Raw genomic sequence first — 26,746 nt, forward strand, 5'->3', positions numbered from 1 at the left:
CATATCTTTGTTACCATTTCATTAAATGTGGAATAAAACATATCTTTGTTATCACTTATTAAAATATTTAATTATATTTCTTTCTATACTTTGATACATTCAATAACTCCACCTAAAATTTAATGTCATAATATGAGCATCTTGAGATAGAAAAAAGTAAATTTTATTAAAGGAATAATCACAATAAATTAGAATTAAAAATATCACTTAGAAGAAAACAAACTAAATTACTCCTAGTATTTTGTGAAATTAAACAATTTTCTGAAAATTAAACTCCATGTTCAAATTGCAAAAAGGTGAAAGAAATAAAAGGGGGTTTTCCAATTTTTCAGTAATACTATTTGATTTTAATATATATTGAATTTGAATTATATAAATTTATTTTTCACCTGTCATTATCTATTTGGAGAATGTATCATTCTATTTATGAAATGGTTTATAATAATATTTCTTGATGTTATAATTTCTAGGTTTGAACGCGACATTTAAGTTTTCGAACTCTCATGCATTATTTCTAGATTTTGTTATTTCAAGGGGTGTAAATAGAAATGAACATAATTTCTTAGTAATAAAAATGATGGATATTCGCACCTAATATCATGGAATTTTAAAAAAATTAGTTTTTCTCATGAATTTTGAAATTGACAAATAATATCACGAACTTTACCCCGAGTTTGTTATTTATGAACAATGAAAAAATTTCGGTAAATAACATCATGATACAGATTTTTTTCCCATAATTTCTCGACAACAACTTTGAGAGCTTCGAGATTTTTAATATTTGAGAATAGTTTTTCTTAAAGCACACCCTCCAAATTAGTTCTTCAATCTATTAATATAGCCGGAATTTTTTCACTGGTGGAAAATAATAAACTCGGGGTAAAGTTTGTAATATTATTTGCCAATTTCAAGGTTCGTGGGAAAAATCCAACTTTTTGATAGTTTCATAATATTAGGTGCCAATATCCCTAAAAAAATAATGACTAACTTCAAAATCTTAAGGCCATAGGCAAAAGAGAGTAATGACTAATGAGCTTCATCACGGAAGCGAGTCATATTTATGTAGGGCTGAGATATGCAACTACCATAACTGCAAAACATGCATGAAGGCGGAATATTATATTAGAACACGTAACAAATATCAAGACAAACTAAACAAGATCACAAATATCATTCCCATAGTGATCTAACCTTCCAAATGTAGGATTTCTTAAGAACAAAAATTAGATAAATTTCCAAAAATAATTTAGATTAGGTAGTACATTAATTTAATCAATGTCGAAAAAGAAAATAGGCAGACAGCGCAAAAGTAGTTAACCGTGAGACCAAATCTCAACCATCCATTTTTCTAATATAGTAGATGAAATAAATCAAGCAAATAGATTCACTTAATTTTTAGATCGTTATACATACTTTATTATTTGATCGTTTTATTCTTTGCAGAACGACTGAACTAAAATGATCTTAACATAGTTTAATGAACATATTTTGGTTAGACGGTTCGGCACTAGTAATTAGTTCTGCCTATATGTGTATAGGGTCTATATCTATAAATAGCATAGCTTTTAGTTATATTTTCCTAAACTCCCTCTCTTTTGCTCACACAAAGTTAGTAGAGTGATTGCTATGCAAATGCAAATGCAAGCTCAGAGGCAGTCTCCGCTGCTGTGGAGGGTATCTACGGCGTCAGCCGCTGCAGTTTCTCGAAGAATCACGTTCCGCCTCCGTACATTCCAATGCTCTTCTTTCAGATTCTACAAAATTAAGCGCCGTTTGTTGATTAATTTTTTAAATTTTGGTGAATTGTAGAGGTGGATGAGAAGAGATTTATTGAAGCATCTAAAACCGGAAACATAATTCCGCTGCACAAATGCATATTCTCGGATCATTTGACGCCGGTTATGGCTTACCGGTGCTTGGTGCATGAAGATGATAAAGAGACTCCGAGCTTCCTATATGAAGCGTATGAAGACGAACGAAACGCTTGGAAACCTTAGTACATTTCATGGTGAGAATGTGAATATTGTCAATTTGTACGCTAATGTCTATTTGCAGCCCGCGACTAGCTCCGGCTCACGTTGATTTCTCCACTCCTGATTTCGGACTCTCTCGATACAAGAGAAACATGACAAGTGAGGAATACACAGAGGCTGTGTTACATGCTAAGGAGCATATTTTGGATGGAGATATCTTTCAAATCGTTTTAAGCCAACGATTCGAAAGAAGGACATTTGCTGATCCGTTCCAAATATACAGAACTCTTAGAGTTGTGAATCCAAGTCCATACATGACTTACCTGCAGGTTGCTTCGTCTTTCGTGCCACTCTTCGATGAGTCTAGATTCTGTTAGAAAGGAAAATATGTAAGTAAGGAAAATAGGTAAGCAAGGAAAAAAAATTAATTAGGGAATGAGTATTATGACAAATCTTGCCAATTTTATGTAACCCTTGGCCTATTTAAAGGAGGCATACCTATTGTAATTCTCTGAACAAGTTGAATGAATAATACTCATATCTTTTTACATGGTACCAGAGCAAAGGCTCATAACAAAATCATCATAGCCTAATACCTTTTCCGACCAAGAAGGCGGTTATTTTCAACCTGCAACATGTCAGACGATGAAGAGAAACCAAATATGGAGGAGACACGATTAAAGATGAGTAAGAATGTTACTCTAGCCTTTAAACTCAACAGGATGAATTATCCCCTATGGAAACGGCTGATGAGAGTAGCCATCGTGGGAAGACGAGCAAACAGGTATATCACCGGTGCACCGCAGCCGCCGGAACCTGGAATGAAGGGGTACACAGAATGGGAGGAAGCCGATATGACAGTGTTCTCATGGATAATTGACAACGTCGAAACAGAAATTGTTGTCGACTTTGCACATCACCAAACCGCGCAAGCTCTATGGGAGAGCCTACAAACTACATTCGAAAGTACTGCAGATCCATATCTGTTGTACGATCTAGAGGAAAAGGCAGGCCGAATCGTGCAAGGGGAATGAAACGATGAATTTCTTCTCAGGGTGCTTAAGTGTCGTTCAAGCAAGGATATATCCTACTGGTCAGGATAGAGATCCTAACTAAGCCTAGACCCTGGTTTCAAAAATTCCTCAACCCACTTCTATTGATCAGTATAGTGATGGTAAGGGTCGAATCCCACAGAGATGGTGCGTTAAAACTATTGTGGTGATATTCTGGATGGTTTGGTTAGCTACCACGCTCGGGTTGAGTCTCTACCTAGGCAAGAACTTAAAGGTAATTTCCTACTGACTAGAATGGGGAAAGGAGTGTAGGGGTGCAGCTGTGTACGTGGAAATAGAGAGACATTTTTGTAACAGGAAATATTTGGAAGGTACGGGATTCTATTTTGGGCTAGACAGAATATTCAGAGGGTAGTGGTAGTCAAGGTGACTGGGCTGGCAGATCTGCAGGTTATAACGAAAAGCAAAGGACAAAAAGTAAAAAAGCAAAAAGCATCTAAAAAGCAAGTGGTCCCCAACATTTGACAGGACATCATCTTCTTCAGCAACACAAACTGAAATCAGAAAACAATTCCAGATTCAACACGGAAACACAGTTTATCAATTCGCGAACACAGATCCACAAATACGAACACCAAATCTTAAATCAAGCACAGAAAATGCAACTCCGCATACTGATCAGCAGGAAAACGAAAATGAATTCAAACAAGACTTCACATGCAGCGATTCACTCACGATCAACAGTTCCACACTTAACTAAAGGAATTTTGATGGAAACAAAGAAAGGAAAGTTCAGCACTTAAAAACACAAAGGAATCTTAGATCTGAGCTAACTAGGCGGAATAGAAAGGAAAAGAAAATGACACAATATACGAAACGGAAATCAACTTCATAGCATAAACACGTTCGGATCTTCCACAAGTACTTCAAAACAGAAAATATCCAAAAGCAACAAAAGATCCAACGTAAAGAAAGCAAGCGAATTAAACTACGAAAGCGAGTAAAAGTGTTTTGCCACTCCGGGCGATGATATCTCTAACTACGGTTCTGCTGGCTGGAACGAACGATCTGGAATTCCGGGAACATCTAAATCTTCAAGTGACCATGGCAGTGGCGAGAAACGAGATTCTGGACTGGGCTGAAGGACTGAACTCCGAGAGAATTCTACCTAAGAGTGATGATGATGATTCCTTTTTTTCTCTCTCCAAGTGGCTTCCTTTTATAGGGAGGCTTACCCTTGATTTTTAGGGTAAGACCTTGCGGTGAGATGACTTCTTTGCCCTTAATTGCGATTGAGCAGTCCCAGCTATCCTCCTTCTCCATCTCGAGCCATATTTGCATGTATACTGGTCAGTACGTAATCGTCCTGACGCCCTTTTCACTTGAAGTGTCTGAAACTCTGCCTACTGGCTAGAATGCTTACCCTGCACGCTTAAGCAACTAGTTTTTGCAGATATAATTCAATTACGCACATCATACTGACCAGTAACCTAGGCCTAGAATACGACTTATCAGGGAACATGGGCTAGAAACATATTGGCGACATCTCCACGGAATCTGGGTCGAAATTGACCGATGCCAACATCAACCTGTGGATTGCTGCGACAAGGGGATTAGCCAACTTCGAACGTATGTAGCAACAAGACGGCTGTTCAAATTCCTAACAGACTTGAATGCAAGATATGACGGGATCCGAAGGGATATTCTCAAGGAAACCCCATTGCCCTCAGCCGAGACCGCATACGGTCTGATAAAACGAGAAGCTACGCGGTTGAAAATCATGGCGGCAGCAGACATCGATCTCCAGACCGGCGCAATCAACGATGGATCATCATCGGGCCAAGTCGGACACGGGTTCGCCGTCAGAAACCATCCACCACCGCGACCAAAACAGCCACCACCACGAACCGCCGCGCAACAGCCCAATCGCCAAGGCGGTTTCAAACCCGACAAATCAAAATTTTGGTGCTCTCATTGCGGAAAACAAAGACATACTCGAGATACATGTTTCCTCCTCGTTGGATTTCCGGAATGGTGGGATGAAAATCAAAAGGCTAAAGCTCGAATAGCCATCGGAGTCGAAGATGGAGGTGGATTATTTCTGCAAGGGGCAGGGAATAGGGAGATGACTAACACCCGTGGGAGAGCAGGAGATACCGGTCCTCAACCGGGTGGAGGCGGCAGGCCCGGCGAGGCAGCCTTCGCGGAGAAGAAAGGAGGCGGGTCATACGGAGGTAACAGATTGGGGTTGAGAAACCCCGATCCTCAATTTGATTTTCAGAATAAACCCCAAAGCATGAGTAATTTAATTTCTAGTCCTTATAGTTCAGAATATATGCAATATGACCCGCGAAAATTACAGTTAGGACCCCAGAAAAACTATATTCCACGTTTGACCCCAAAACTGTCTGAAAGTTCCGTCTTAAGCCCAAATCGTTTTGCACCCTTGGAAAATATACCTATTGCATGCATTGCCCAAAGTAAAATTGACCCTAAGGAGAGTGAGTGGATTTTTGATTGTGGGGCCACTGATACTATGACCTACGATCTGAAAGATTTTTGTGAATTTAATGGGGCAACTAAAAGCCAAATTCAAACTGCCGATGGAAAGTTGACCGCTGTGGGTGGGAGTGGAACCATTGAAATATCCCCAACCCTGAAGCTTACAAATTGCCTCTATGTGCCCAAATTATCTCATAAACTTATGTCTATCAGCCACATGACGAAAGAATTAAACTGTACGTTACTAATGCATCCAAATTTCTGTGTATTACAGGATATCAGTACGAGGAGGATAATTGGGCGTGGCACTGAGCGTCAAGGTCTTTATTATGTGGATGAGATTACTCAACAAGGTGGCACTGCGATGCTTGCTCACAGATCTGCAAATCGGGAAGCTTGGTTGTGGCACCGCAGATTGGGGCATCCATCCTCGGGGTATTTAAAATTGCTTTTTCCAAAGTTTTCCCATTTTAAGGATATTACTTGCGAATCTTGTGTTTTGGCAAAAAACCACAGACAATCCTTTAGATCAAGTGATACTCGTGTTAAGACTATTTTTTCTCTAGTGCATGCCGATGTTTGGGGTCCAGCTCCTATTGTTGGTGATCATGGTTTTAAATTGTAACATCCCGAATTATAGGGCTTGACGAAAGATTTGGATATGTGATGAGGAATAGTAGTTAAGTTAAACTATAAGGTAGAAATTTAATATGAAATGTCGATTATGTGATTTTCGGCAATCTCTTTTACCCACGTAAAATCGTAAATCGAAGCTAAGGGCTAACAATTTTATAAATTATAAATTATGGCCTAGCATAATTGTAAATAATGTGAGGATTTATTTTTGTCCATTTAAGGGTAATTGGAATTTTTATCGCCGATTATTTCGGTTTTTCGCAAAATCGATTGTCGAAACATTTGAGGTGTCGGACGAGAAAAATTTTAGATTAATCTAGGATTAATGTGCTACGAGATGGTATATAGAATCCATAAATATGGGATCGTATGACATGAAAATAAATTAGTACAAGGAAATAAATTTAACTTAAGTAAATAAATAATTAGAATTTTAAAGAAAAATCTAGAAGTTGTTGGATAAAATTTAAAAGTCAAAGACTTATCTTCTCTCCCTCATGATTTTCGTCCATGAGCAGCTCCCCTCAACCTCCATAGCCAAAAACCTTCTTTCCCATTTATTTGGCTTGTTCGTCGGCAAATTGAGGATTTAATCGTATAAAACATAGCAAATCAAGTAAGGTCTTTCTTACTATACTATTTTTATAACATGAAATTCAATACATATTGAGGTTTAAAATCTGAAAATTTCGAGCTCCATAGGTGTTGATGGATACATGGTTTTATGTTCGATTAATTGTCGAATACGTAGCGTATAGACGTCGTATGCCACGTTTTGATGAATAATTTCCAAGTTAAATTGCCATGGTATGAACTTGATGATGAGATTGAAAATACACCTTAGGGTTTGTGTTTTTAGTAGTTAGATGCTCAAGTTAGATGAAATTTATGATTAAACATGAATTGAAATAGAATTGGATCAACAAGGTTTAATCCCCTGTTTTTCAGTGACATGTTCCAATTTGTTTGGCATGGGTAGAATAGTGGAAACTTTGGTTTAACAATTTCTATAATAACTATGATGAGTCTAGAAGATCCCTGATTTGTATGAAGAATTTAGGAGTTCGTTTACTATGTGTATAAATTGTTATAACAATACAACTACGAACTGTCAAAATTCTGGTACTTTGTCATATTTTGGTATTTGTTATCCGACATATTCAGGGCATTTAAGGTCGATTAAAACTTGATTGCATAATTTCTAAATTAACTATAAGGTTTTTAGTTGTTCTCTAAATTTTATGACGAATTAAAGAGTACAAATACCATTTATAAGAATTGTTTAGAAACTGCTGCCAGAAATGGCCTGATTTTTGGTAGTCCATGGGAAAACGAGAATATCTCTTAAACTATTAGGAATCTTTGAATGAATCTTATTGGATTATAAATCAGACTTCATTGGGTATTTAAAAATATTAGGTCAAGTCTCTAAATTCTTCCGTATGAATATAGAAGTTGTGTGACGAATCGATCCAGTGCAGTTGTTATACTAGAGAGTTAAGGAATAAGGGGATATTAAGTTAATATAGCAAATGAATTTATTTAAGATGTTTGATCATGGAACTGTGATTTAGAATGAATATGAGTGTTAATGTAAATTTTAGGAACTTTCTAATTGAGGTTAGCAATTTTAATACATTAACTACATGATTATATATTCTCTGTGAATAGTATTATGTGAATAGTAACAGAATACTTAGTGATTTTATTGGAAGACTTAATGAGCTGAAGTTGACGAAAATAAGTATATGTTACTAATGTTTACGATATTTATAGTATAAGGCATAGAAGCTTGTAACACGAGTCGTGCAAAAATGAATGGATCTAGAAGATAGCGAAGGGTCGAAAGGTGAAATAGGCTTATGTTCATAAGCCTGCGAGGTAGTGTATCCTCTCTATGGTTTTCGATTCCTTTGGTTGAGATGATGTATCCTATAATGTGCTTATTTGTGTGATGTTAATTAAATAATGTGCTTAAATATGCTTATAATTTAATATGTGGATTGTTATGATACTTATTAATTTTGATATGAATGATCTACAGAAATAATGGTACGAATATGAATAAAAGACAATGGATATGATATGCAATGAAACGTAATAAATTATGAAGATCTGAATAATGTGAAATATGTCTGAATAGATTATGAAAAGATATCTGAATGTATATGAAAAAGAAGTGATCTGATAGGTAGAGCCTGAATAAAATAAACACAAGAGAATAATATGTAAAGGTTATAAAAGTATATACTAAAAGAATGTCTGTGAATCCGATAAGAATGATTATCTGAAGTGATATTTGGAAATGGAATACATGTGAAAAAGAGATATGAAAGAAGAATACGAAATAAAACGTCCTGTTTGCTTGGTCACATGTGTTGGGTACAATTGGCATGCCATAGGACAGCAGCGCTGCATTATCTGTGATCACTCGTCTTCTGGATAACCGAAGCGAGGATCGTCTGTTATCTGACGGGCCCCTATCTGATCTGTCTGATCTGCACCCTAATGGGTGGTCTGATTATCTGTCTGCACCCTCATGGGTGGTCTGATTTTCTGAATTGCACCCTATGGGTGGTCTGTGCGGAGTCCTCTCGAGGACGAAAATCCGCGTCTGCATCTGATTCTGTTTCTGATCTGGTCCGTGTACCCTGCCTGAAACCAAGCAGATATTGGGGCTATATGATAAGATAAAATAAAATAATATCTGATGATTTCTGAATACGAATCTGTAATCTGTGATGTGTAAAATAATATCTGATTAATTGTGTATAAGAATTTGTAATCTGTGATGTGTAAAATAATATCTGATGAATTGTGAATAAGAATCTGTGATCTGTGATATATAAAATAATATTTGATGACTCCTGAATAAGAATCTGTGATCCGTGATGTATAAAATAATATCTAATGACTTCTGAATAAGAATCTGTTATCTGTGATATATAAAATAATATCTGAGGACTTATGAATAAGGATCTGTGATATGTGATTTGTAAAATATGATATATGATATGAATGTTGATCGGTCCTCACGTGGAGGAAATGATATATTATGTTGAATGGTCCCCGCTCGGGGTAATTAACACGGAAATAAAAATAGTATATGAAAATAAATGGTAAAAGGAGAAAAATGTGATACGAGATAATAATATATGATGAATATGTGTGGTTATCTGAACAAGTATTCTTTAATTCAAAGATTATGAGATGGTAAGTAATTTGGAAATTTGTAAAATTGAAATGAAAATAAGCAAAAGATTAAAAAGGAAATAATGTAGTTATTATAGTTACTATTGTCTTAGCTGAGAGGGTTGGATTCTGTAGTTTGGATATTGCTACTGGGCTTTCGAGCTCACTCCCCCCTCTTTTTCCCCTGCAGGTTAGAGTTGATATTATGTCAGTGGTGTTGCGCAGCTTTGCATCTTTTGCGAGTCACTGGTGGTCAACTTGGTTTAGTAGTCGTGGCATGTTGTATAATAGTTTAATCTTTAATCTTCCGTAGGATAAATGTTAAGTTTTTTAAATGTAATAGATTTTAATTGTGCTTTTAAGCTAAAAAGAAAAAGAAAAATTTAAGCACGGGGTTTTCGATACTGAAACGTGACATCACTTATTCGGTGGGTACCTACCGGGTAAGGGGTGTTACAAGTTGGTATCAGAGCCTAGGTTTAGGTAGTTCTGGATAAAAGTGAGTCAATAAAGTGTGTAGAAACATGCCACGTAGGAGTAAATGTCTGTTAGTACCAGTGACTTGATGCAGCTGCCTTGGTCTCAAGTTGAAAGAAGTTAGCAAAGTACGGGACATAATTTCCCGTGTGACTGAGAATGATGTTATATGGGACTGGCCACCCCATATAGCTCGAATCTCGGTAGCGTCGGTATGTGTAAAAAAATTTAAAAAGTGCAGGGTGGATATGTTTGAAAATGTTGATGAAAAGTGTGTCTTAATGAAATATACTAATAAATAAATGTAAGTTATGAAAGAGTATAAGTAAAAGAGAAGAAAAAGAGTTAAAGGAAGGATATGGAAAGAAAGTAAGTTATAGACTAAGTGACCATTATGATATAAAGGTGTAACACAAAAATTCACAAAGGTATGTGAATTGTCTGATATAAAATGGATTAATAGTCATAAAGTAATATCCTATAATGATAAACAAAAGTATAGAAATATGTGAAAGGAAATGTGTTTGGCAAAATGATAAATATTGAAATGAAAACGTATGAAACTATAAGGCATTATACGAATAAAACCATAAATGTGTGATTGAGCAAATGCGACGAATAAGAAATAAGTGATATGATCTGAACACGTGTGCCCCTATATGGATTATATGTGTATTCTGAATCGAACAATAGGAAATATGATGTGATGCGATAAAGATATAAGCTAAGTAAGTGTGCATGATATAAGATATGTGATATAAAATGTGATCAGATTAGAATGTGAACTCCGTAAGAACTATGTGTGCGCTCGAAGACGAGCTAAGCGAATATGGAAATTTAAATGAGGATTTAGAAATGAAATGGAAAATGAAAATGGGCACTCTAAGTGAGCTATAATATATATGAAATGATATGTCTAAAAATGTAAGTTTAAAATGAAATAAATATATGACTTTGAAATTGAGCGATATGAGGAAAAAGGGTACTATGCTTGAAAGTATGGAATCCAATGAATCATATGTGTGTTGAAAGAATGTGAAATGTATTGATGACCAATATATGATGAAATTTGAAAATGAAATTTGGTATATGGTGCGACGGGAGTATTCGATGAGCTCATGCGGGTGTACTTCGCTTAACCCATATACATGTGTGTTATCACTAAGCACTTGAGACAAATGAGTGCAAATATTTGAGGTGATCGGTATGTATTTCTATATATGATTATGTGCGAACTAGCACATGTGATAAAATGTGTTATAATATGTGGACATATGAAACGTATATGATAACTGTGATATGTGACATGTGATTTGATGTGTCTTGATATATGTGTGACTTGAGAATTGAAATGTGATGATATATGGTCTGATATGCCTGGATATATGGTCCATGTATTCAGATCTTGTTATATGAGTTTTATTGAGTTATGATACTAGTACTAAGAGTTAGAGATTTAATGTTGTGATGATGAATATTGAGATGTGAATGTGTGGAACTATATAATGTTTTGGACGAAGTGATACATGTGACTGCGTGCTCTATATGGACTATATGGTGCTAGAAAGTGAGCTATATGCATATAATGTGATATGATGGAAAATTTGTGCGCTGCATGAGATAGATGAATGTGCTCGAAACTAAGTCAAATGAAGTGAAATATGATATGATTGAAAGTAACAAATTCATATGAATTATATGCTTGAAACGAACTATGAGAAAGCGAAAATGTTTATGATCGATACATGACGGGATTCGAAAATAAACATGGTTGTTGATGAATGTTAACTTGTTATTTGAACTTTGTTGTGAATTGTTGGGTTGATGTGATAATCTATTATTAATATTGTATCTTGTTGGTTTTTGGGCATGTAGTAGTTATAGAGGAAATGCTGCCCAAATTTTGACAGAAGTTCATAAGATAAATTAATACGAAGTTGTGATAAATAAAATGAAAGGAGAGAATGTATGATGTGTTGTGAATGATAATGAATGGAAACATAATGAAAATATTATGATGATATATGGAAAATGAAATGCACCATTTTTATGGGCTATATGCACCCGAATAAGGGCTATATGGTATATGATGAGTATGTGAATTATACATTATGTGATGAATATGATATGTACGCCCCATGTGGGCAAAGAAAGGATGCAAGTAACATGGAAATTTTTATGTAAAGAAATGATAACGTTACATGATGGAACCAATAATCTCAATATTATATATTAGGGTGAAATATGAACTTATGTGGCATTATATGTGAAAGTTGGATAATGTGATTATAAGTGCGATTTTGTGACTTGATGTGGAGAAATGAGGATACGCTACGAATAGGAAATGACGTAATGCCATGAAATGGCATAAGTGAAACCCTAACGCTTCTAGGAGAAAGCAAATTCGATGGAATTTCGAGGACGAAATTCTTTTAGGGGGGAAGAGTTGTAACATCTCGAATTATAGGGCTTGACGAAAGATTTGGATATGTGATGAGGAATAGTAGTTAAGTTAAACTATAAGGTAGAAATTTAATACGAAATGTCGATTATGTGATTTTCGGCAATCTCTTTTACCCACGTAAAATCGTAAATCGAAGCTAAGGGCTAACAATTTTATAAATTATAAATTATGGCCTAGCATAATTGTAAATAATGTGAGGATTTATTTTTGTCCATTTAAGGGTAATTGGAATTTTTATCGCCGATTATTTCGGTTTTTCGCAAAATCGATTGTCGAAACATTTGAGGTGTCGGACGAGAATAATTTTAGATTAATCTAGGATTAATGTGCTACGAGATGGTATATAGAATCCATAAATATGGGATCGTATGACATGAAAATAAATTAGTACAAGGAAATAAATTTAACTTAAGTAAATAAATAATTAGAATTTTAAAGAAAAATCTAGAAGTTGTTGGATAAAATTTAAAAGTCAAAGACTTATCTTCTCTCCCTCATGATTTTCGTCCATGAGCAGCTCCCCTCAACCTCCATAGCCAAAAACCTTCTTTCCCATTTATTTGGCTTGTTCGTCGGCAAATTGAGGATTTAATCGTATAAAACATAGCAAATCAAGTAAGGTCTTTCTTACTATACTATTTTTATAACATGAAATTCAATACATATTGAGGTTTAAAATCTGAAAATTTCGAGCTCCATAGGTGTTGATGGATACATGGTTTTATGTTCGATTAATTGTCGAATACGTAGCGTATAGACGTCATATGCCACGTTTTGATGAATAATTTCCAAGTTAAATTGCCATGGTATGAACTTGATGATGAGATTGAAAATACACCTTAGGGTTTGTGTTTTTAGTAGTTAGATGCTCAAGTTAGATGAAATTTATGATTAAACATGAATTGAAATAGAATTGGATCAACAAGGTTTAATCCCCTGTTTTTCAGTGACATGTTCCAATTTGTTTGGCATGGGTAGAATAGTGGAAACTTTGGTTTAACAATTTCTATAATAACTATGATGAGTCTAGAAGATCCCTGATTTGTATGAAGAATTTAGGAGTTCGTTTACTATGTGTATAAATTGTTATAACAATACAACTACGAACTGTCAAAATTCTGGTACTTTGTCATATTTTGGTATCTGTTATCCGACATATTCAGGGCATTTAAGGTCGATTAAAACTTGATTGCATAATTTCTAAATTAACTATAAGGTTTTTAGTTGTTCTCTAAATTTTATGACGAATTAAAGAGTACAAATACCATTTATAAGAATTGTTTAGAAACTGCTGCCAGAAATGGCCTGATTTTTGGTAGTCCATGGGAAAACGAGAATATCTCTTAAACTATTAGGAATCTTTGAATGAATCTTATTGGATTATAAATCAGACTTCATTGGGTATTTAAAAATATTAGGTCAAGTCTCTAAATTCTTCCGTATGAATATAGAAGTTGTGTGACGAATCGATCCAGTGCAGTTGTTATACTAGAGAGTTAAGGAATAAGGGGATATTAAGTTAATATAGCAAATGAATTTATTTAAGATGTTTGATCATGGAACTGTGATTTAGAATGAATATGAGTGTTAATGTAAATTTTAGGAACTTTCTAATTGAGGTTAGCAATTTTAATACATTAACTACATGATTATATATTCTCTGTGAATAGTATTATGTGAATAGTAACAGAATACTTAGTGATTTTATTGGAAGACTTAATGAGCTGAAGTTGACGAAAATAAGTATATGTTACTAATGTTTACGATATTTATAGTATAAGGCATAGAAGCTTGTAACACGAGTCGTGCAAAAATGAATGGATCTAGAAGATAGCGAAGGGTCGAAAGGTGAAATAGGCTTATGTTCATAAGCCTGCGAGGTAGTGTATCCTCTCTATGGTTTTCGATTCCTTTGGTTGAGATGATGTATCCTATAATGTGCTTATTTGTGTGATGTTAATTAAATAATGTGCTTAAATATGCTTATAATTTAATATGTGGATTGTTATGATACTTATTAATTTTGATATGAATGATCTACAGAAATAATGGTACGAATATGAATAAAAGACAATGGGTATGATATGCAATGAAACGTAATAAATTATGAAGATCTGAATAATGTGAAATATGTCTGAATAGATTATGAAAAGATATCTGAATGTATATGAAAAAGAAGTGATCTGATAGGTAGAGCCTGAATAAAATAAACACAAGAGAATAATATGTAAAGGTTATAAAAGTATATACTAAAAGAATGTCTGTGAATCCGATAAGAATGATTATCTGAAGTGATATTTGGAAATGGAATACATGTGAAAAAGAGATATGAAAGAAGAATACGAAATAAAACGTCCTGTTTGCTTGGTCACATGTGTTGGGTACAATTGGCATGCCATAGGACAGCAGCGCTGCATTATCTGTGATCACTCGTCTTCTGGATAACCGAAGCGAGGATCGTCTGTTATCTGACGGGCCCCTATCTGATCTGTCTGATCTGCACCCTAATGGGTGGTCTGATTATCTGTCTGTACCCTCATGGGTGGTCTGATTTTCTGATATGCACCCTATGGGTGGTCTGTGCGGAGTCCTCTCGAGGACGAAAATCCGCGTCTGCATCTGATTCTGTTTCTGATCTGGTCCGTGTACCCTGCCTGAAACTAAGCAGATATTGGGGCTATATGATAAGATAAAATAAAATAATATCTGATGATTTCTGAATAAGAATCTGTAATCTGTGATGTGTAAAATAATATCTGATTAATTGTGTATAAGAATCTGTAATCTGTGATGTGTAAAATAATATCTGATGAATTGTGAATAAGAATCTGTGATCTGTGATATATAAAATAATATCTGATGACTTCTGAATAAGAATCTGTGATCCGTGATGTATAAAATAATATCTAATGACTTCTGAATAAGAATTTGTTATCTGTGATATATAAAATAATATCTGAGGACTTATGAATAAGGATCTGTGATATGTGATTTGTAAAATATGATATATGATATGAATGTTGATCGGTCCTCACGTGGAGGAAATGATATATTATATTGAATGGTCCTCGCTCGGGGTAATTAACACGGAAATAAAAATAGTATATGAAAATAAATGGTAAAAGGAGAAAAATGTGATACGAGATAATAATATATGATGAATATGTGTGGTTATCTGAACAAGTATTCTTTAGTGCAAAGATTATGAGATGGTAAGTAATTTGGAAATTTGTAAAATTGAAATGAAAATAAACAAAAGATTAAAAAGGAAATAATGTAGTTATTATAGTTACTATTGTCTTAGCTGAGAGGGTTGGATTCTGTAGTTTGGATATTGCTACTGGGCTTTCGAGCTCACTCCCCCCTCTTTTTCCCCTGCAGGTTAGAGTTGATATTATGTCAGTGGTGTTGCGCAGCTTTGCATCTTTTGCGAGTCACTGGTGGTCAATTTGGTTTAGTTGTCGTGGCATGTTGTATAATAGTTTAATCTTTAATCTTCCGCAGGATAAATGTTAAGTTTTTTAAATGTAATAGATTTTAATTGTGCTTTTAAGCTAAAAAGAAAAAGGAAAATTTAAGCACGGGTTTTCGATACTGAAACGTGACATCACTTATTCGGTGGGTACCTATCGGGTAAGGGGTGTTACATAAATATTTTCTCATATTTGTGGATGACTGCACTAGATTGACTTGGGTATATTTTTTGAAGCATAAATCTGACATTTTTGAAAAATTTACCTGTTTCTTTACAATGATCCAGACACAATTCCAAACCACGATCAAAATTCTTAGATCCGATAATGGTAGGTAATTTGTTAACAAAGACATGACTGATTTTTTTAAAGAAAAAGGGTTAGTTCATCAAACTACTTGTCCTTACACTCCCGAACAAAATGGTGTAGCTGAACGAAAGAATAGGATAATCCTAGAGGTCACGAGAGCCCTGTTTTTTGACTCAAATGTTCCTAAATTTTTATGGCCCGAAGCTGTTGCCACTGCTGTCTACCTGATTAATCGTTTGCCTACAAAAATTTTGGGTATGAAAACTCCTTTGCAGACTCTCGCATCCCTAACTGATATTCCCCCACCTCTCATACTTCCGCTCAAAATCTTTGGTTGTTCCGTTTATGTGCATGTACCGAAACACGAAAGAGGAAAATTTTCTGCATGTGCAATAAAATGTGTTTTTTTGGGGTATGGGGTAAATCAGAAGGGCTATCGATGCTATCACCCGGGGTCTAGGAAGGTTATAACAACCATGAATTGTAATTTTCTAGAAAGTGAATACTTCTATCACACCCAACCTCGGGGTCAGGGGGGAGTGCTGTTCAGGGGGAGTGTGATAAAATTGGACCCCTCAGTTTTCCAATGCCACATCCAAGTATCTCGAACGTGGAACCAACAGAACAAGCTAGTGTCACTGCCGAGTCAGTCACATCTGCTATAGAGCCTCCTCAATCGCCTACGCCTGAATCGAGTCCTCCTCCAGTGATATCCGAGGTAATTCCTGAAACTAGCTCAGATAATACAATTATTACTCCTGACACTTTTGGTGTAGACGAGAATGAGAATGCAGCAATTGATGGTGATACCGGCCGCTATATACTCCCCAACAGAACTACTCGTGGGGTCCCGGCTAAGAGATACAGTCCTGAGAGGATTAGTAGAAGCCGATATTCTATGGCGAATCTGGCTAAAGCAAATCTAACAGAGATGGCTAGGGCGTTTGAAGTAGCACTTTACGAAGAAGAAGAAATCCCATATACGGCGGATGAGGCTATGAAAATTGCTCACTGGCGAGAAGCAATGCTAGTAGAAATGCAGGCTCTGATGAAGAACAATACATGGGAAGTATGTCTTAAACCTGATGGAGTTCGAACTGTGGGATGCAGATGGGTCTTCACTATCAAACGGAGGCCAGATGGGTCGATTGAAAGGTATAAGGCGAGACTTGTGGCCAAAGGATACACTCAGACTTATGGAGTTGATTATGCTGAAACATTCTCACCGGTAGCAAAAATGAGTACTATTCGAGTGCTCTTCTCAATAGCGGCAGTCAGGGAATGGCCACTACATCAGTTCGACGTGACAAACTCATTCTTACATGGGGAACTGAAGAAGCCCATTTACATGGAGCCACCACCTGGATTTGTTGGAGATTTCGAAGGAGGAAAGATTTGCAAACTAAAACGAACACTATATGGGCTAAAGCAGTCACCTAGAGCTTCGTTTGGGAGATTCTCTGAGGCAATGAAGAAGTATGGGTATGAACAAAGCAACTCTGATCATACATTATTCTTGAAGAAAAGAGAAGGAAAGATTACATGCCTCATCATCTATGTAGATGACATGATTCTCACGGGAGATGATGAAGAGGAAATAAGCAAGCTAAGGAAGAATTAGTTTGCAGAGTTTGAAATGAAGGACTTGGGATTACTAAAGTACTTTCTGGGTATAGAAGTGCTAAGGTCAAAGAAGGGGATCTTCATCAGTCAGAGGAAATATGTACTTGACTTGTTAACCGAGACAGGACTACTGGACTGTAAGCCAGCAGATACTCCTATGGTTCAGAATTATGGTCTGCGGATAGTTGAAGGAGCTGAAGCCACTCACCGCACGAGATATCAACGTTTAGTTGGGAAATTGATATACCTATCCCACACTAGACCCGACATAGCTTATGCAGTTGGAGTAGTTAGTCAGTTTATGCATGCACCTCAAGTAGCTCACTGGGAAGCAACACTGAGGATTGTTCGATATCTGAAAGGGACAGCGAACCATGGGATTCTATTCGAGAATCATGGACATTTAGAGATTCATGGATTCACGGATGCTGATTGGGCAGGGAACCCAAATGACAGAAAATCAACTGCTGGATATTTTACCTTTGTGGGAGGAAATCTTGTCACGTGGAGAAGCAAAAAACAGAAAGTGGTAGCCTTGTCAAGTGCAGAAGCTGAATTTCGAGGGATTAAGAGTGGGTTGACTGAGATTCTGTGGCTAAGGAAATTGATGACTGAGTTGAACTTAAACTCACAGAAGTCATGTAAGTTGTTCTGTGATAATAAGGCGGCAATCAGTATATCTGAAAATCCAGTTCAGCATGATCGGACAAAACATGTCGAGGTGGATCGACATTTCATCAAGGACAATATAGAGGCCAAGACGGTAGAACTTCCTTTTGTGAGATCTGAAGATCAGTTGGCGGATATACTCACGAAAGCTGTCGATGCAAGAAGCTTTCATGAGGTATTGGGCAAGTTAAGTATCGGTAATCCCATTACTTAACTTGAGGGGGAGTGTTAGAAAGGAAAATATGTAAGTAAGGAAAATAGGTAAGCAAGGAAAAAAAATTAATTAGAGAATGAGTATTATGACAAATCTTGCCAATTTTATGTAACCCTTGGCCTATTTAAAGGAGGCATACCTATTGTAATTCTCTGAACAAGTTGAATGAATAATACTCATATCTTTCTACAGATTCTATTCTCATCATTGCTTTATTTCAAGGTGTGTCCTCGTCGCTTCAAGCCCAGAAATTCTTGTTCGCGTAAATAAGGTATACTTAGTACTATTCCAATCCGACCATGTGCTTATTTTACGTGGTGTATTTGTATTAACAGAAAAAGGTTGTTAATCGACCCTTGGCTGGGACATCTAAACGAGGGACGACAAGCAATGAGGACGAAATGTTAGAGACGATGTTGCTGCAGGACGAAAAGCAATGAGCAGAACATATTATGCTTGTTGATCTTGGCAGGAATGATGTTGGAAAGGTTTGTTTATAGTTGTATTGACACAAGAATATGAGCCTTTAGGCATAGTAGTATTAATTAAATAAATGGCCTTACTATTTTTGTTGTGCAAATCGAATGAACAAATGATGGTAGACGACGCGAGGAGATTACGTGGTTCAATCTCTTTCGAGATCTACATCCACGGACGAAAATGGAGTTGTTCTTATTCAATCACCAACTAAGAATCAGAGATACAATTACAACTGAACTCTCTAAACTAATCTCTCTCAATCGAAACTATCTTGCTCGAGTGAATTGCTTCTTGGATCAGCTATGTGTTGTGTGTATTGTGTGTATCTCTCGCCCTCTCTCTCTTTCTGTTATACAACATATATACACAGTTTCCAGAACTAGCATTTGGGTAAAACCGTCTATCTAACCCGAGCTTCTTCTTGAGTTGGGCTGAGCTGGGCCAGAGAGAGTAATCTGATGTGGGCCTGGGCTCAGTTTCTTCAAGCCTTACTGCAATGCAGCTACACCACTTCAAATCTCCACCTTAGCTGAATTGTTGGAACACCTCCATCCTCATCAACCACCTTCATCTCCGAGGAACAAGCCCAACCAAGTCCAAGCAATGTTCAAACTTAGAACTTGGTAGAGATTTGGTGAGCATGTCAGCTGCATTCTCTGTAGTATGCACCTTCTTTACACACACTACCCCTTTTCTTACTTCATCTCTTACAAAATGAAGTTTGACATCAATATGCTTACTCTTTTCATGGAAAACTTGATGTCTTGACAGACTTATAGCACTATTATTGTCGCAGAGGATAGTCACTGTATCTTGATGGACTCCAAAATCTTCAAGGATCCCCTTTAACCAAATTGCCTCTTTCACTGCCTCAGCCAAAGCAATGTACTCAGCTTCCGTTGTTGAGAGTGCAACCACCGATTGCAAACTCGACTTCCAACTAACTGCTGTCCCATAAATCTTGAATATATATGCTGATTGTGATTTTCTGCTATCCAAATGTGCTGCATAATCAGCATCACAATACCCAATCAACTCATCAGTCTCTACATCGTCTTGCTTAGAGTATAACAAGCCATGACTCTGAGTACCTAGTAAGTACCTTAAAGTCCATTTCAATGCCTGCCAGTGAGTCTCTCCATGATCACTCATATACCTACTAGTCAAGCTTATAGCATAGGCCAAATCAGGACGGGTGCAAACCATAGTATACATTATACTGCCTACTATGCTTGCATAAGGCACTTTAGACATCCTCTTTCTTTCTGCATCAGTTTTTGGGCTTTGTTCAGAGCTCAGTTTGTATTGCTGACTTGATGGAGTTGAGACTTGTTTAGAGTCAGTCATCTGAAACTTACTCAACATCTTTCTGACATAGCTGTGTTGTATCAGCCATAAGCTTCCTTTTGCTCTATCTCTTATGATGTCCATCCCAAGTATCCTCTTCGCATTTCCCAAGTCTTTCATTTCAAAAGCTGCCTCAAGCTCCACCTTGACTTGAGCAATCTCTGATTTGCTTGGTCCTGCCACAAGCATATCATCTACATATAGTAGCAGGTATGCGATTGGTTTACTTTCCTTGTATCTGATATATACACAACTGTCGAATGATGACTTCCTAAATCCCATCTTCATCATCTGCTCATCGAATTTAAGGTACCACTGTCGGCTGCTTTGCTTCAGCCCATAGATGCTCCTTTTAAGAAGACAAACTTTATCTTCATCTCCGGGTTTGACAAAGCCTTGTGGCTGTTCCATATATATAACTTCCTCTAATTCCCCATGCAAGAAGGCAGTTTTTACGTCTAGCTGTTGCAATTCCCAATTCCGATGGGCCACTATTGCCAACAATATTCGGATAGAGCTATGCTTTACAACCGGGGAAAATACCTCATTGTAGTCAATCCCCTCCTCTTGCGTGAAACCTCTTGCCACAAGCCTTGCTTTGAACCTAATAGAGTCATTCTGTGAGGCCTCCACCTTCCTCTTGTATATCCACTTGCAACTAATGGGCCTCTGTTGGATCATGGATCTCAAAACCAAAACCCAAGTTTTATTTTTTAGCAGTGACTCTATTTCCTCATTCATTGCAGTAATCCATTTCTGTCTATCCCTGCTTCCAATAGCCTCTTTGTAGTTGCTCGGTTCATTCAACTCCAGCTCTTCTGCAATGCAAAGAGCATAATATACAAAATCTGCATCTCTGAACCTTGCAGGTGGTCTGACCTCCCTTCTAGTTCTATCTCTTGCTAGCAAGTAACCATCATCATTACCTTGGTTACCAACTGAGGGTGGAGGATACTCAGGTTGTGGGCCTGATGAACTGCCATGATCACTTGAATCTGCTGAGTTGTGTTCATAATCAGCACCTATCACGGTATCCTGATCACTCTTATCACCAAGATCATCCTGATCACTTTTATCACCAAGATCATGGTTTATGTCAGACTTCACACTCTGACCTTGTGACTCCGTGACTGAAGCTGCATCTTTGTACGGCATCTCCAATTCATTGAAAACAACATCTCGGCTGATAATAATCTTTTGGTTCCCACTTTCTGTACTCCATAATCTGTAGGCCTTGACTCCAGTTTGATATCCCAGAAAAATGCACTTTAAGGCCCTCGGCTCCAGCTTCCCTTGCCTAATATGTGCATATGCCCTGCACCCAAAGGTTTTCAAGTTTCTGTAACTGCCATGACTGCCATACCATCTGTTGTCGGGAGTATCATGGCTGATAGCTGAACTAGGACATTTATTTATCATCTTTGCAGCCGTTGAAACTGCCTCTGCCCAGAACCTCTTTGGAACACCAGATGTGATCAACATACACCTAACCCTTTCCAACAAGGTTCTGTTCATTCGTTCCGCTGTCCCATTTTGCTGCGGATTCCCAGGTGCGGTCCTGTGCCTTTTAATCCCATATTTCTTGCAATAGTTCTCAAACTCTCTTGATAAAAATTCCAAGCCGTTGTCCGTTCTAAGGCACCTCAGACCATGCCCCTTTTCCACCTTCACAGCTTCATGCCAACTCCTAAACTTTTCAAATGCCTCTGATTTTTCCTTGAGAATATACACCCAAACTTTCCTACTGAAATCATCAATAATGCTCAAGAAATACCTCCCCCCTCCTATCGAGTTGGTTGAACATGGCCCCCACAGATCACTGTGGCAATAATCAAGAGGCTTACTCGAGGTGTGTTTACCTGTTTGGTATGGGAGCTTCTTTCCTTTTCCAAGCTGGCATGATTCGCACATCTTCGAGTATTCAGGATCGACTCCTTGGATTAGCCCCTTGCGAGCTAACTCCTTCATCCCTCTCTGTCCCACATGACCAAGCCGGTTATGCCAAGTTTCATAATCACTGCTCTCTGACACGAGTGCGCTTCCTTGGATGGTCTCAGCATCCAAATAATACAAGCTATTTTTTCTTATAGCTCTCATGATGATGTCCTTCCCGTTCAGTACTTTCATACAGCCATGTGATGACTCAAATGAATACCCCTTTAATTCCAACGTTCCCAAAGAGATTAAGTTTCTCTTTATATCAGGGATGTATCTAACTCCAGTCAAAAGCTTAACCGAACTATCATGAATCTTGAATCTAATATTACCAATTCCATGTACCTTGCATACCTGATTATTCCCCAAAAGGACTGTGCCAGTAGCTTCCTTAAGATTCTCAAACCATGCCCTATGTGAGCAAATGTGAAACGAGCAGCCGGAATCCATTATCCAAGATTCTGCTATTTCTTTGCCAACCACGTTCAAAGCTTGAGCTGGCTCCATTTCCTCCGCACAATCAGCAGTGCTAGAATTCCCATTCTCTTCAGCTTGCTTTCTTTTGAATGCGTAGCAATTCTTCTTGAGATGACCAGGCTTGCCACACCAATGACATTTCCTGGTTTCTTTGTCACTGTCAAGAGATTTTTGCCCCTGCATCTTGGGTTTGCCAGCTCCATCCTTGCCCTTGGATTGCTTCTTTCCCTTGTACTTCTTAATATTCAGAGCCTCAGCTGCACTGTCACGGCTCGTGCTTGCTGCTGAGCTTGATACCTTCTGCAACTCCCTAGCCTTCAAGGCACATTGCACTTCCTCGAGGGTAATTGTTTTCTCCCTCCCATACAACATGGCGTCTTTGAGGTGATCGAATGATCTTGGTAGCGCATTGAGAAGCAGGATGGCCTTATCTTCAGCATCAAGAATTACATCGATGTTTTCAAGGTCATCGATCGCTTTATTGAATTCATCGAGCTGCTCCTCTATAGCTTTCCCTTCTTGGAATTTATAGGAGTACAATCTTTGTTTCATATAGAGGCGGTTGGCAAGAGACTTCACCATGTAGAGATGCTCGAGTTTATCCCAAATTCCAGCAGCTGTAGTCTCCTTTGACACTTCCCTGAGCACTTTATCGCCCAAGCACAGAACAATGGCACTATGTGCCTTCTCAAACATCTCCTTTTTCTTGAGAGTCTGCTTCGGATCCTCTCCATCGGCGACCTCTGGCGTCTTGGACTTGATCGCCTCAGCTAGCCCTTGCTGAATCAATAAGGCCTTCATCTTTATCCGCCAAAGCCCAAAATCATTCCGGCCTGTGAACTTCTCCGCTTCGATCCTCGGCGTCGTCATCGAATCCTTCCCACAGACGGCGCCAATTTGTTGTGCAATGAGTTGGGCTGAGCTGGGCCAGAGAGAGTAATCTGATGTGGGCCTGGGCTCAGTTTCTTCAAGCCTTACTGCAATGCAGCTACACCACTTCAATTTTAAATTCTTTGTATATATATTTTGTGTCTCAGGTTTCAAAACCTGGTTCAGTCAAAGTGGAAAAGCTCATGACTGTTGAATGATTTTCTCATGTGATGCACATAAGCTCTACAGTAAGAACATGCTTTTAATTGGCAATTGTATTTATTTTAAAATTATTTAGGAAAAACACCATTGTTTTCTGGTAAATCATGATTATAGGTAACAGGGGAGCTACTTGATCGTATGACGGCTTGGGATGCACTCCGTGCTGCACTGCCCGCCGGAACAGTTAGTGGAGTACCAAAGGTAACGACGAAACTTCAGCTTAATTATGCATCGATTTAACGTCAAGCGTATATATTTCCAAGGTGAGGGCTATGGAGTTGATTGACGAGTTAGAACCAACAAGAAGGAGGCCATACAACGGTGGATTCGGGGGGGGGGGGGTCTCGTTTCAAGGCGGCATGGATATGGCGTTGTCTCTCAGGACGATCGTCTTCCCAACGGGAGTGATAGAAATCCATGGGTTCCATCCTAAAATCAATTGGTGATAGCAGGAGAGGCTCATACTTATATAGTGGATTAAGCTCTTTTTATGAGATATTATTATATTCATTTTTATGTTTCAATTGTCAACACCCTCCCTCAAACCCTTCAAGGTGAATCTTGGAGGGGTTGGACTTTTTTATGACCGATTGGACAATCGGCCCAATTTTTTTTTCGATCGGTTGGACCACTAGCCTAAATTTTCAGCCCAGTTATACTGATAGGTTAGTCATTTTTTTCGGTTTTTGAATCTTGGAGGGGTTGGACTTTTTTATGATCGATTGGACCATCGACCCAATCTTTTTTTCGATCGGTTGGACAACTGGCCCAAATTTTCAGCCCAGTTATACTGCTACGTCAGTCATTTTTTCGGTTTCAGCCCAGATATACTGCTGGGTCAGTTAAATATGATTCACAGTTGGCAACCCGCTCTGATACCATGATAGAAATTCATGGGTTCCATCCTAAAACCAATTGGTGATAGGAGGAGAGGCTCATGAGACTTATATAGTGGATTAAGCTCTTTATGTGGGATATTATTATATTCATTTTTATGTTTCAATTGCCAACAAGGAGTCCATTACGACACTATGTATTCGAACAAGGGTGGAAACATGCGCCGAGAATGGATAGCGCACATTCAATCAGGTGCCGGAATCGTGGCAGATAGCCAGCCAGACGATGAGCAACTTGAGCGTGAAGGCAAAGCTGCCGGTCTTGCCAAGGCCATTGATTTGGCAGAGTCAGCATTCGTTAACAACGCGTCCCCATGACAAGCGAGGACCGATGGTTCGCCCTCGTCCGGTTACGGCAGTAAGGAGTTAATTGGTCTTAATGGAACTATATATGACTGCCTGAAATGAAATCTAACTTTGTCTAGTTAGAATAGTGTGTGTTATGTTTATTGTACAATTCAATTACTTGGTTATGCTATCAACAGCTAATATGAATGATTCAGGACTTTGTGGGCAAATACTACTCCCTCCGTTCCATTGTAGTGGGGGCATTTCTTTTCGGCACGGAGATTAAGAAAGTAGAGAGATGAAGAGAGAATAAAGTAAGAGAGAGTAAAGTAAGTGAGAAGAAATGTGTTAACTTTTACTAAAAAGGGAAATGACTCAACTACTATGGAACGTACCAAAATGGCAAAATGACTCTACTACTATGGAACGGAGGGAGTAATAGAATAATTGGCCACCGTGTACAAAGAGCATCTCATGGGAAAATACTTGTGAATGTAAACTATATTTTCTTGACCTGAACATTTTAAATTTTGCAATCAACTATCCTATATATGAATGAAAAATGTATACACGGTTATGCCTGAAACATTAATTGCTTATGCTATAAATAAAGTGTTTCTATATTGTCAAATTACTACTTTTGTAATACAAATCAATGTGAGCTGGTGGTGTGCATTCCTGGCTTTATTCATTTGAAATTTGGTACCAATATAAGGAAAATTGATGTATAATATCGAACTGTTACTATTTTGATAGTCATGTTTTCAGAGACCAATTATTTTTCATCTCTAATATTTTGGTTTGTTAGCAGGCTTAAGTACTAAATACACTTTCTGCATCATGTGATTCATATATATCAGAATCCAAATTATACAGAACTAGATTCCTACTAGAAATTGTTCTAGTATCACTACAATGTTGTTATTATGTCACAATTAGACTAGACTTGTGCAAGTTGTATCTCTTGGGTCTTGTTCTGTAATTTTAAGGATGTGCAAAAGATTCCTATATAATCATGGCCATGTTTGAGATAAGGCTTATGAACCAAAGGTCCAACTGCTAGTATTTTTGTAGGTTCATCCAAGAAGCTCATTCATACACTAGTATATACTGTATACAAGTATTAGTGATGGTTAGTAGATTGCTTGACGTTGGGTAATGGAGTATTTTTATTTTTGGTTGGGTATAATATTATCACCAATGCCCGCAAAAAAAAAAAAAAAAGAACAAACAAACAAAGAAAAAAAAAACTGTTAAAGAAATTTTTTAATATAATTAAAGACACTAATTTGTTTTTTAAATATACCTCCAACGCTTCAAAAAAACGTCTTTATAAAACTAGAGGACGCCAACGCAAGCGTCCTAAATTATTGTTATATTTTAAAACTTTCCATTGCAAATAATTGCGTCAATTTTTGTATCCTAAACGATATAATACATGTTTTCTGTAGCGCCGGTAGCATTTATATTTTGGCATTGGACGACTTTAATAATCAATCTATGGCAAGCGTCTTACAAATTGATCATAGTGTGTTTCAACAATTTTCATTATTCATGAAAACAAATACATGAATTCAAGAAAGACATGTGATAGGAAAATCTATCCATATATAACATGTTGGAATCTTGAATTTAAGATGTCCGGTCAACGAAGTTTGACCAATAATAAATGTGACGAGACATTTA

The 26,746-nt window shown here is 37.4% G+C and overlaps 2 long non-coding RNA genes and 1 pseudogene across 2 annotated transcripts; 2 read left to right on the plus strand and 1 right to left on the minus strand.

Annotated features, from left to right (window-relative positions):
* Nucleotides 1–2,041: 2,041 nt before the first annotated feature.
* On the plus strand, nucleotides 2,042–25,090 carry LOC121774629 (annotated as a pseudogene).
* On the plus strand, nucleotides 6,464–15,835 carry LOC121790072. Its single transcript, XR_006048191.1, has 5 exons — nucleotides 6,464–6,740; nucleotides 7,901–8,005; nucleotides 9,507–12,872; nucleotides 14,033–14,137; nucleotides 15,639–15,835. It is a non-coding gene; the product is annotated as an uncharacterized LOC121790072 (long non-coding RNA).
* Nucleotides 9,292–15,952, minus strand: LOC121790081. Its single transcript, XR_006048193.1, has 2 exons — nucleotides 15,884–15,952; nucleotides 9,292–9,752 (listed from the first exon to the last, which is right to left on the minus strand). It is a non-coding gene; the product is annotated as an uncharacterized LOC121790081 (long non-coding RNA).
* Nucleotides 25,091–26,746: the final 1,656 nt, after the last annotated feature.

This window comes from Salvia splendens, chromosome 2 (genome assembly GCF_004379255.2).
Source record: "Salvia splendens isolate huo1 chromosome 2, SspV2, whole genome shotgun sequence".
Taxonomy (NCBI): Eukaryota; Viridiplantae; Streptophyta; class Magnoliopsida; order Lamiales; family Lamiaceae; genus Salvia; species Salvia splendens.